This window comes from Leopardus geoffroyi, chromosome C3 (assembly GCF_018350155.1).
Source record: "Leopardus geoffroyi isolate Oge1 chromosome C3, O.geoffroyi_Oge1_pat1.0, whole genome shotgun sequence".
In the NCBI taxonomy this organism is placed as follows: domain Eukaryota; kingdom Metazoa; phylum Chordata; class Mammalia; order Carnivora; family Felidae; genus Leopardus; species Leopardus geoffroyi.
In genome coordinates, this window is record NC_059338.1 from 100,520,833 (window position 1) to 100,532,824 (window position 11,992).

Sequence of the window (11,992 nt, forward strand, 5' to 3'; positions counted from 1 at the left end):
GAAAATTGGTGATATTAGGAGTGCAATAAAACTAATTTTGCCCTGAGGAATAATGCTTGCTTCTCTTGTTGTCATGCTGGAATGATCCACTGGAGAAACCCTGATTAGATCCAGCAGCAATTGATTTCAACCCCATAGGAGGGTTCAGTCTGTCCATAGCCTGCTAAGATTGGTGGAAAAGAGCTAAATTGAGCTCTAACTTCAGGAAGCAGCAGACTCCCCAGAGAAGTCCAAACAGTGGAACTACATAAAACTTCAACCATGCTTAACCTTATGAACATATCATTATCCCCAGAACCACCAGAATGTCCATCTAGATAATTTCAAAGTATTATTTCTAAAGTTGTGGGGATAGAGATCACTAGGTGTGGAATCAAATTATTCATTCTAAATGGAATTTTTAGATTCTCTGAAACACATAGAGAAATACACTGCCAATGAGTTGCAGCTCTCAGGGGTTTATACTGCCTAGATCCAGACACTCTCCCCCAGATTCTCTCCTCAACCCTCATTATTTACCAATCCATTCAGCTAGTTGGCACTTGGGCCATTGCAGAACACTTCCCTTCCTAATTTCTGGGTTTTCCCAAAATGCTGCTGGTATGAAATTGTAAGAAAAGAGAAGAGACTCAGAAAGAAAAATCAAAGAATAGATTGTGACTCTGGTCATCATCTTACTAAAATGAGTGTTGAGAATGGGGAAAATGTGAATTTAAGAATGAAGAAGACTAGAAAAAAAGGAGAAAGAAGAGAACAAGAACCCGAAAGAAGATTGAGTAATCACATCCCTATCTTTTACTACAGACCAAAAGTGGATCTTGTGCGAGGTGGGAAACACCCATTCATCCATGTGCTGTGTCACCACACATCTTCACTTTCCACCCCATTTTGGGGCAAGGCTATCAGGATCAGCAGAATTAAACTGGCATGAGAACACCAGTCCCTACTTTTTCCTGTAATTTTTTATTCTGCTCTTTTTTCTCTACTTTTATGCACATAGTTAAGTGTTTTAGCATCTGACATACATTTTATCTTTGTGATGCCACTAAGCTGCAGAATATGGTTTTTCTGGAGAAGATTCTCTCAATAAATAGATATTTTTATAATATTCACCTCCCATTTCACCAGGATTATTCTTAGGAAAAAGAATCACCTATAGTAAGGTGTATTCTCTGTAATTTGAAAGCTAAAACACCTTTTAGGAGAATTTTAAGAGTGCATCTGTTTGTCAGAAGAATTAATATCTGTCCTTATTTTTTTTCCATCAAGTGGTTTTATTTTTTTATTTTTTTTAAATATATGAAATTTATTGTCAAATTGGTTTCCATACAATACCCAGTGCTCATCCCAAAAGATTCCCTCTTCAATACCCATTACCCTCCCTCCCACCCCCCATCAGCCCTCAGTTTGTTCTCAGTTTTTAAGAGTCTCTTATGCTTTGGCTCTCTCCCACTCTAACCTCTTTTTTTTCCCCCTTCCTCTCGCCATGGGTTCCTGTTAAGTTTCTCAGTATCCACATAAGAGTGAAAACATATGGTATCTGTCTTTCTCTGTATGGCTTATTTCACTTAGCATAACACTCTCCAGTTCCATCCACGTAGCTACAAAGGGCCATATTTCATTCTTTCTCATTGCCACGTAGTACTCCATTGTGCATATAAACCACAATTTCTTTATCCATTCATCAGTTGATGGACATTTAGGCTCTTTCCATACTTTGGCTATTGTTGAGAGTGCTGCTATAAACATTGGGGTACAAGTGCCCCTATGCATCAGTACTCCTGTATCCCTTGGGTAAATACCTAGCAGTGCTATTGCTGGGTCATAGGGTAGGTCTATTTTTAATTTTTTGAGGAACCTCCACACTGTTTTCCAGAGTGGCTGCACCAGTTTGCATTCCCACCAACAGTGCAAGAGGGTTCCCGTTTCTCCACATCCTCTCCAGCATCTATAGTCTCCTGATTTGTTCATTTCGGCCACTCTGACTGGCATGAGGTGATATCTGAGTGTGGTTTTGATTTGTATTTCCCTGATGAGGAGCGACGTTGAGCATCTTTTCATGTGCCTGTTGGCCACCCGGGTCTATTTATGTTTTCTGCCCATTTCTTCACTGGGTTATTTGTTTTTCAGGTGTGGAGTTTGTGAGCTCTTTATATATTTTGGATACCAGCCCTTTGTCTGATATGTCATTTGCAAATATCTTTTCCCATTCCGTTGGGTGCCTTTTAGTTTTGTTGATTGTTTCCTTTGCTGTGCAGAAGCTTTTTATCTTCATGAGGTCCCAATAGTTCATTTTTGCTTTTAATTCCCTTGCCTTTGGGGATGCGTCAAGTAAGAAATTGCTATGGCTGAGGTCAGAGAGGTCTTTTCCTATTTTCTTCTCTAGGGTTTTGATGGTTTCCTGTCTCACATTCAGGTCCTTTATCCATTTTGAGTTTATTTTTGTGAATGGTGTGAGAAAGTGGTCTAGTATCATTCTTCTGCATGTTGCTGTCCAGTTCTCCCAGCACCATTTGTTAAAGAGACTGTCTTTTTTCCATTGGAAATTCTTTCCTGCTTTGTCAAAGATTAGTTGGCCATACATTTGTGGTTCTAGTTCTGGGGTTTCTATTCTATTCCATTGGTCTATGTGTCTGTTTTTGTGCCAATACCATGCTGTCTTGATGATGACAGCTTTGTAGTAGAGGCTAAAGTCTGGGATTGTGATGCCTCCTGCTTTGGTCTTCTTCTTCAAAATTACTTTGGCTATTCAGGACCTTTTGTGGTTCCATATGAATTTTAGGATTGCTTGTTCTAGCTTCGAGAAGAATGCTGGTGCAATTTTGATTGGGATTGCATTGAATGTGTAGATAGCTTTGGATAGTATTGACATTTTGACAATATTTATTCTTCCAATCCATGAGCAGGGAATGTTTTTCCATTTCTTTATATCTTCTTCAATTTCCTTCATAAGCTTTCTATAGTTTTCAGCATACAGATCTTGTACATCTTTGGTTAGATTTATTCGTAGGTATTTTATACTTCTTGGTACAATTGTGAATGGGATCAGTTTCTTTATTTGTCTTTCTGTTGCTTCATTATTAGTGTATAAGAATGCAACTGATTTCTGTACATTGATTTTGTATCCTGCAACTTTGCTGAATTCATGTATCAGTTCTAGCAGACTTTTGGTGGAGTCTATCAGATTTTCCATGTATACTATCATGTCATTTGCAAAAAGTGAAAGTTTAACTTAATCTTTGCCAATTTTGATGCCTTTGATTTCCTTCTGATGTCTGATTGCTGATGCTAGCACTTCCAACACTATGTTAAACAACAGCGGTGAGAGTGGACATCCCTGTCATGTTCCTGATCTCAGGGAAAAAGCTCTCAGTTTTTCCCCATTGAGGGTGATGTTAGCTGTGGGCTTTTCACAAATGGCTTTTATGATCTTTAAGTATGTTCCTTCTATCCCGACTTTCTCAAGGGTTTTTATTAAGAAAGGATGCTGGATTTTGTCAAATGCTTTTTCTGCATTGATTGACAGGATTATATGGTTCTTATCTTTTCTTTTATTAATGTGATGTATCACGTTGATTGATTTGCGAATGTTGAACCAGCCCTGCATCCCAGGAATGAATCCCACTTGATGATGGTGAATAATTCTTTTTATATGCTGTTGAATTCGATTTGCTAGTATCTTATTGAGAATTTTTGCATCCATATTGATCAGGGATATTGGCCTGTAGTTCTCTTTTTTACTGGGTCTCTGTCTGGTTTAGGAATCAAAGTAATACTGGCTTCATAGAATGAGTCTGGAAGTTTTCCTTCCCTTTCTATCTTTTGAATAGCTTGGGAAGAATAGGTATTATCTCTGGTTTAAATGTCTGGTAGAACTCCCCTGGGAAGCCATCTGTTCCTGGACTCTTATTTGTTGGGAGATTTTTGATAACTGAATCAATTTCTTTGCTGGCTATGGGTCTGTTCAAGCTTTCTATTTCCTCCTGATTGAGTTTTGGAAGAGTGTGGGTGTTTAGGAATTTGTCCATTTCTTCCAGATTGTCCAGTTTGTTGACATATAGTTTTTCATAGTATTCCCTGATAATTGCTTGTATTTCTTTTTTTTTTTTAATTTTTTTTAACATTTATTTATTTTTGAGACAGAGAGAGACAGAGCATGAACGGGGGAGGGGCAGAGAGAGAGGGAGACACAGAATCAGAAGCAGGCTCCAGGCTCCGAGCCATCAGCCCAGAGACTGACACGGGGCTCGAACTCACAGACCACAAGATCGCGACCTGAGCTGAAGTCAGACGCTTAACCGACCAAGCCACCCAGGCGTCCCAGATTGCTTGTATTTCTGAGGGATTGGTTGTAAGAATTCCATTTTCATTCATGATTTTATCTATTTGGGTCATCTCCCTTTTCTTTTTGAGAAGTCTGGCTAGAGGTTTATCAATTTTGTTTATTTTTTCAAAAAACCAACTCTTGGTTTCATTGATCTGCTCTACAGTTTTTTTAGGTTCTATATTGTTTATTTCTGCTCTGATCTTTATTATTTCTCTTCTTCTGCTGGGTTTACGGTGTCTTTGCTGTTCTGCTTCTATTTCCTTTAGGTGTGCTGTTAGATTTTGTATTTGGGATTTTTCTTGTTTCTTGAGATAGGCCTGGATTGCAATGTATTTTCCTCTCAGGACTGCCTTCACTGCATCCCAAAGCATTTGGATTGTTGTATTTTCATTTTCATTTGTTTCCGTATATTTTTTAATTTCTTCTCTAATTACCTGGTTGACCCATTCATTCTTTAGTAGGGTGTTCTTTAACCTCCATGCTTTTGGAGGTTTTCCAGACTTTTTCCTGTGGTTGATTTCAAGCTTCATAGCATTGTGGTCTGAAAGTATGCATAGTATGATCTCAATTCTTGTATACTTATGAAGGGCTGTTTTGTGACCCAGTATGCGATCTATCTTGGAGAATGTTCCATGTGCACTTGAGAAGAAAGTATATTCTTTTGCTTTGGGATGCAGAGTTCCAAATATATCTGTCAAGTCCATCTGATCCAATCCATCATTCAGGGCCCTTGTTTCTTTATTGACTGTGTGTCTGGATGATCTATCCATTGTTGTGAGTGGGGTGTTAAAGTCCCCTGCAATTACCACATTCTTTTTTTTTTTTTTAATTTTTTTTTTTAACGTTTATTTATTTTTGAGACAGAGAGAGACAGAGCATGAACGGGGGAGGGTCACAGAGAGAGGGAGACACAGAATCTGAAACAGGCTCCAGGCTCTGAGCTGTCAGCACAGAGCCCGACGCGGGGCTCGAACCCACGGACCGTGAGATCATGACCTGAGCTGAAGTCGGACGCTTAACCGACCGAGCCACCCAGGCGCCCCTTACCACATTCTTATAATAAGGTTGCTTATGTTTGTGAGTAATTGTTTTATATATTTGGGGGCTCCTGTATTCGGTGCATAGACATTTATAATTGTTAGCTCTCCCTGATGGATAGACCCTGTAATTATTATATAATGCCCTTCTTTATCTCTTGTTATAGTCTTTAATTTAAAGTCTAGTTTTGTCTGATATAAGTATGGCTACTCCACCTCTCTTTTGAGAGCTCAGTATCTGTCCTTAGAAAAAAACTTAAATTGATCAAGCATAGATAACAATAATAATAACATATAATAAGAATAACAACAACATAAATAGAGATTTACATGTGTTATATGCTGCCTTCAGCGTTTTATGTGTTTTAATTAAATCAGTCCTTATAACAATCCTATAAGATAGATATTACTGTAATCCCCAATTTAGCCATATGGAACCTGTGACAGTCCCAACCGAGGTCCCACAGCCTATAACTGGAATACTTAGGAATCACAACCAGGGAACCTGGCTCTATAGCTTGAGCTTCTTAACCACTCTATTACATTAAAGTAAATATTTGTTGGATGAATAAACAGGCAGATTAAAGAATGAAAGGATGGTTAAATTAAGTAGTTTTTAGATATAGTTATTTTTGAGAAAAATTGAAAGAGCACAAACTGGGGAAAGGCAGAGGGAGAGAGAGGAGAGAGAGTCTCAAGCAGGCTCCATCCTCAGCGCTGGCCCAATGCAGGGCTCAATCCCATGTCCCTGGATCATGACCAGAATTGAGATGAAGAGTTGGATGCTTAACTGACTGAGCCACCCAGGTGCCCCAGATATAGTTCTTGATATGTATTTGGTTTCTTGATTTATATTTTGTTGAACTAAAAACACTTGTGTGAGTTTCAGTAATGTCTAGAGATCCAGAAAAGCACAAAGAAAAACCCTCTATACCTTTGTGAGTGAATGTGTTAGTATATGTGGCAGGGGTGGGGAAGGGAGGGATTGTTTAATTTGGAAGGCTTGCACACTAGAGTTTTTGAGGTAATTTGAATTTGATGAAATTAACAATATCTTTCAAGACTCTTCTAGTAAATTAGGACTAAAATTGGGTCTATCAATCATATGACAACTTAGAAGAAAAATTGGGTCTAACAGTTTAAGAACCTCCAGAGAGTAAACAGATAATGTGGATTGAAAACAAATTCTTTTATTTTGGTAACTGACTGATAATTTTGGAAATAAAATTCAGTAGCTCCCACCTTCTTATCCTTCTTAGATCTGGCCAAAGAGAGGAAGAGATAGCTAATATATATGCCTAAAAAGTATTAAGAGAAGGATTATCTACCACTTTCTTAAATCATATACAAAAGTAAACTCAAAATGGATGAAAGACCTAAACATAAGACAGGAAGCCATCAAAATCCTTGAGGATAAAGCAAGCAAAAACCTCTTTGATCTTGGCCGCAGCAACTTCTTACTCAACACGTCTCTGGAGGCAAGGGAAACAAAAGCAAAAATGAACTACCGGGACCTCATCAAAATAAAAGAATTCTGCACAGCAAAGGAAACAATCAGCAAAACTAAAAGGCAACCGACAGAATGGCAGAAGATATTTGCAAATGACATATCAGATAAAGGGTTAGTATCCAAAATCTATAAAGAACTTATCAAACTCAACACCCAAAAAACAAATAATCCAGTGAAGAAATGGGCAAAAGACATGAATAGACACTTCTCCAAAGAAGATATCCAGATGGCCAACCGACACATGAAAAAATGCTCAACATCACTCATCATCAGGGAAATACAAATCAAAACCACACTGAGATACCACCTCACACCTGTCAGAATGGCTAACATTAACAACTCAGGCAACAACAGATGTTGGCGAGGATGTGGAGAAAGAGGATCTCTTTTGCATTGTTGGTGGGAATGCAAGCTGGTGCAGTACTCTGGAAAACAGTATGGAGGTTCCTCAAAAAACTAAAATTAGAACTACTCTATGACCCAGCAATTGCACTACTAGGCACTTATCCATGGGATACAGGTGTGCTGTTTCAAAGGGACACATGCACCCCCATTTTTATAGCAGCACTATCAACAATAGCCAAAGATGGAAAGAGCCCAAATGTCCATCGAAGGATGAATGGATAAAGAAGATGTTGTATAAGTATACAATGGAGTATTACTCAGCAATCAAAAAGAATGAAATCTTGCCATTTGCAACTATATGGATGGAACTGGAGGGTATTATGCTAAGTGAAATTAGTCAGAGAAAGACAAAAATCATATGAGTTCACTCATATGAGGACTTTAAGAGACAAAACAGATGAACATAAGGGAAGGGAAACAAAAATAATATAAAAACAGGGAGGGGGACGAAACGGAAGAGACTCATAAATATGGAGGACAAACTGAGGGTTACTGGAGGGGTTGTGGGAGGGGGGATGGGCTAAATGGGTAAGGGGCACTAAGGAATCTACTCCTGAAGTCATTGTTGCACGATATGCTAATTTGGATGTAAATTTTAAAAAATAAAAAATAAAATTTTTAAAAAAGAGAGAAGGATTATCTGTGATTCTGCTGAATTTGCACCTTGTTAGAAGATTCTGTGTCACTATAGAGCTGCTCTACCAGAGTTCACAAGAACACTTGCAGAAGGAATCTAATAGTACACAACACTAGACTCACAAAGTTCTTTGACCTCTGTAAGGCAGAACCACCATTGTTACAGGTATGTTTGTGACCAGTAGAAAGTGATGGATTTGAAATTTTGAAAAGCTGAGAAAGCAACCAGACTCTTTTACTTCTAATTATTTCTCTGTGACTTGGACAGTTTCTTAACCTCTTTATACCTCTATTTCCTCATTTTTAGAGTAATATACTAGTCATACCTACCTCACTAGATGGTTCTTCTTATTAAAGGAGATAATTAGTTAAAGCTTTAAGAAAGATGATTTATTAAGCAAAATGTTTAATGAATTCCTGTTGTTGCTGCTTTGTTATGTGAGACAGAACAGTAAACAGGCAATGCAACTGAGTGCATTGTGCATTGATAGTTCAGCACACAAAGCCACAGGAGGGACATGTAACCTAAACTTAGAGATCAGGATGGGCTTCCTGGAGGAAGTGATTCCTAAGCCAAGGCCTGAACGATGAATAAAACACCTATAGCATTCAACTATCTATACCACTCTACAATTGCATGCTCAACTTTATGTGTAACAGCATTTTTTCATAAGGTTCCAAGAAATGTTTTTCATGGAATTCGTCTTTGTGAACCCATTCTTTATCCATAACATGACACACACAACTCTGTCCCCAAACAAAACTCACTTCCACCCCGACCCATTATTCTTGGGAGGTTTTAAATATAAGATAGATGCTTTTAGCATGGAATTATAAATTCACAAAGTGATTAAAATACAAAAATAAAATGTAAACTATCAAGTCAGTAATTTCACATTGAAACTGAAATTTCCCAATCTCATCAAATGACTAAAGGTATTTTGGATCAGTTTTTAAATTTTTGCCAGCGCCTCAGTTGTAGTCATTAATCTCCAGGCTTGTCAGTGCCCACAGACAATGCTGTTATACAGAGCGTGTCCTCAACTACATGCTCAAGTTATTTTAGAATATGCCCATTATCACCTAATGAGGGCAAAAGAAACAAACTATATTCCCATGTCTTTGACATATACCATCTTAATTTTATTTTTTCTCCCTTCTTTTTCATTTTATTGTTATATATACTTTCTTGCTAGTATTGTTTAATGTGTATTAATCTTACCTTCAATTTTGCCTGCTTTTTCACCTTGCTCAAATGGATTGTAAGCTGGTTGAGGACAGGAACCATGAAGGGCTGTTGCATCCAACCCCACAGACTGGGTGTGCCCTGCTTAAGTCCAGTGGGCACCATCCTCAGTACACAGTATGAACGCCGACTGGGGCTGAGCAATGTAGCATCCCTGGGGCTCCATGCAAAAGTTCTTTTGAATTTTCTTAGCGTATCTAAGAAAGTCAATCTAATCAACATCAATTGTTTAATTGATTTTTGATTGTTTGAAGGCACAAGCTCATGCTTTACGTTTTTATAATCAACAAGCATTTAAAATATTTCATGAGCTTTTCATCTCTAGTATTTGAATATTTCTTTTCGAATAATCTATAATCCATTTTAAATCATCAGAATAAATGTTAGACCAGTATTAAAACATTTGAACAAATGTATTTGTTGAGGACCTAGGTCTCTATGTCAACATAAAATTTTATTTTGAATTAATAAATGTATTTGTATCTGTCCCAGTAATAAATCCATTATGTTAAATAAGACTTGGATATTAAGAGCACACATTTACCAGATTTTTATTTTTCCTTGTAACACCTCAAAAAATATTCTTTCGTTATTTTAAAACAGTGACTAAGGCAAAACCCCTCTTTGAATATATATTTCATTTTAAAATAAACAATCTAACCAGTGTGTTTTGAACTAGCACCAAAATGGATAAATCTGGAAATAACAGCTACATGATAAAATGTACTACTGCTTGGTGGTTTCTTTCTTTTGGCTGATTTCATGATTTACTCTATTTTCTCCAAAATTGACTAAAGGGAGGTTTTTCTAAGAGGAAGTAGAACGCAACAATCACATAAAATTCAGAACTTAAAACGTAAATGACCTCAGATAGAGCTCACAGATTCACATTATAAAGGATGCTTGCTATAAATTATTTTGTAAAAAACAAATGCTATAATGACTTTACATTTGGAATCAATTGAAATGCACAAGTGCTTTTAGGTTGACTTTTGAACCCCTCTGATTTGTGGCACAGATAAGAATAAACGATGGACTAATTAATTCGTGCACAGTTTCTTGGCAAGTTAAGGAATATGGTAAAGTAAATAGTTGGCTATTATTGCAGGCCACATTAAGTGCACTAAGCACTTTAAACTCTTTGTTCAAATCTGAGGGCCTGTCACTGGTACTTGAGGAATGTTTCCAGCTTCTTAGTCTTCCTTAACACTGGGGTTTCAAGACAGGGCCTTATTGATTGTCCATGTTGCAATAAACTTTGGCTCTTTTTTATGTCCCCTAACCTCAACTCTTTGCAGGGCTGTAGCCTTGCCTTAATTGCTGCTTCCTACAAGTGAATTTTAAGTTTCTAATTCCGATCAAGAGATCAGCTCACTCTTCCTAGAGCTGCTCCTTGCCTGACTGAATATGCGTGTGCGTGCACACACATGTAATTTTGCTTGTGTGTTTGTGTTTGTCATTACAGATTATAGGGAAAAGAGTAGAACTAAGATGAATCATCTGCTTCCTATACATACTTCCTGTAAGGTACTCCCTTGCTTTATTTTCTTTAAACTTCACGATTTATAAATAGAAAGTCTACTTGCCCAATTAAAGCATATATAAGGAATATACATAAGGAAACAAATGAGACAGAGAGGTCAACATTGGTTAGTCAAGGTGACACAAACAGGGCCTGAGCTTATGCACAGGATGCCATACCCATTTTCCTGGGAATGTCTTCCAGTTTTCAACTTGCAGCAGAATCTCTGCAGGCACTTGTTTAAAATATACATTTATGGTTCCCACCCCTCCCTGCTTCGTGGAAACCTAGGGATAGGTCCCAGAAACACTGTTCTAGTGTATCCAGAAAGTTCAAGAAATGTTCTTTCTTTAAATGATCAAGAAATACCGGACTAAAGGATCTGAAAACCCAAATGACTTTTCCACTTGAAGTATAGTTTTATGGAAAGTGTCAGGCACCTGAAAATAAGGGTTTATGGTGACAAATGTCTTTTCAGGACTGATTATGGCTTTATGCAAAGTTGATGCCAATAAATCTTTTCTACAAAGCCCAAGTCTCAGTCCCGGCTGGCAGTAAATCATTTTCCCTGGCACCACAATTCCAAAAGAAAAGCCAGTGAGGACAATATTATGAATGTTGCTTTCCTGGCACTAGCAATCTAAAGATTAGTTGCATTGGCATAACTTTTCTCTCATGACCTGTTTTTAAATTAAGAATAGAAAAATACAATCATTTATCTATGTAGAAAATTATAAAGACTGGAAATGAGGAAATAAACCAGAGTCTAAAATATCCAAAGGGAAATCAGTATTCTATGCATTAAATGAGCAGGCTTTTTAAAAAATTATTAATACAGTAAAGGTATAGCACATTAACATTCAATGAGACACCAAAAGAAAAGAATGTTAAATTACAAAAAGGACCTTATTAACCTACTACTTAGGACTGATTGAGGTTATTATGAATCTTTAAAGCTTTTTTTCTTCTAAAAGAGATTCTTAATTTTTCTCACTGTTTCACCTTATGTATGGTTTTAAATAAGGCCTACTATTTTTTTTAAAGCCTATAATTGCCAGAATCTCAATCTATGTTACATTTCTTGAATAAATTCACCATTAAGGAAAAAAGTGTTTCTGCACTGCCATTTAGTTAAAAAAAAAAACAAAAAACAACAACAACCAAAGAAGAAGAAGAAAAGAAAAAGTGAAGTTTTAAAACAGCTGGTAGCAAAGACAGGCATCAGAATGCCAAGTAATAGCTGACCAGGAGAGCAGCTAATATCAACAAGAGATGGAGGGAGGAAGGAAGCTGTTCCATTGATTATAGA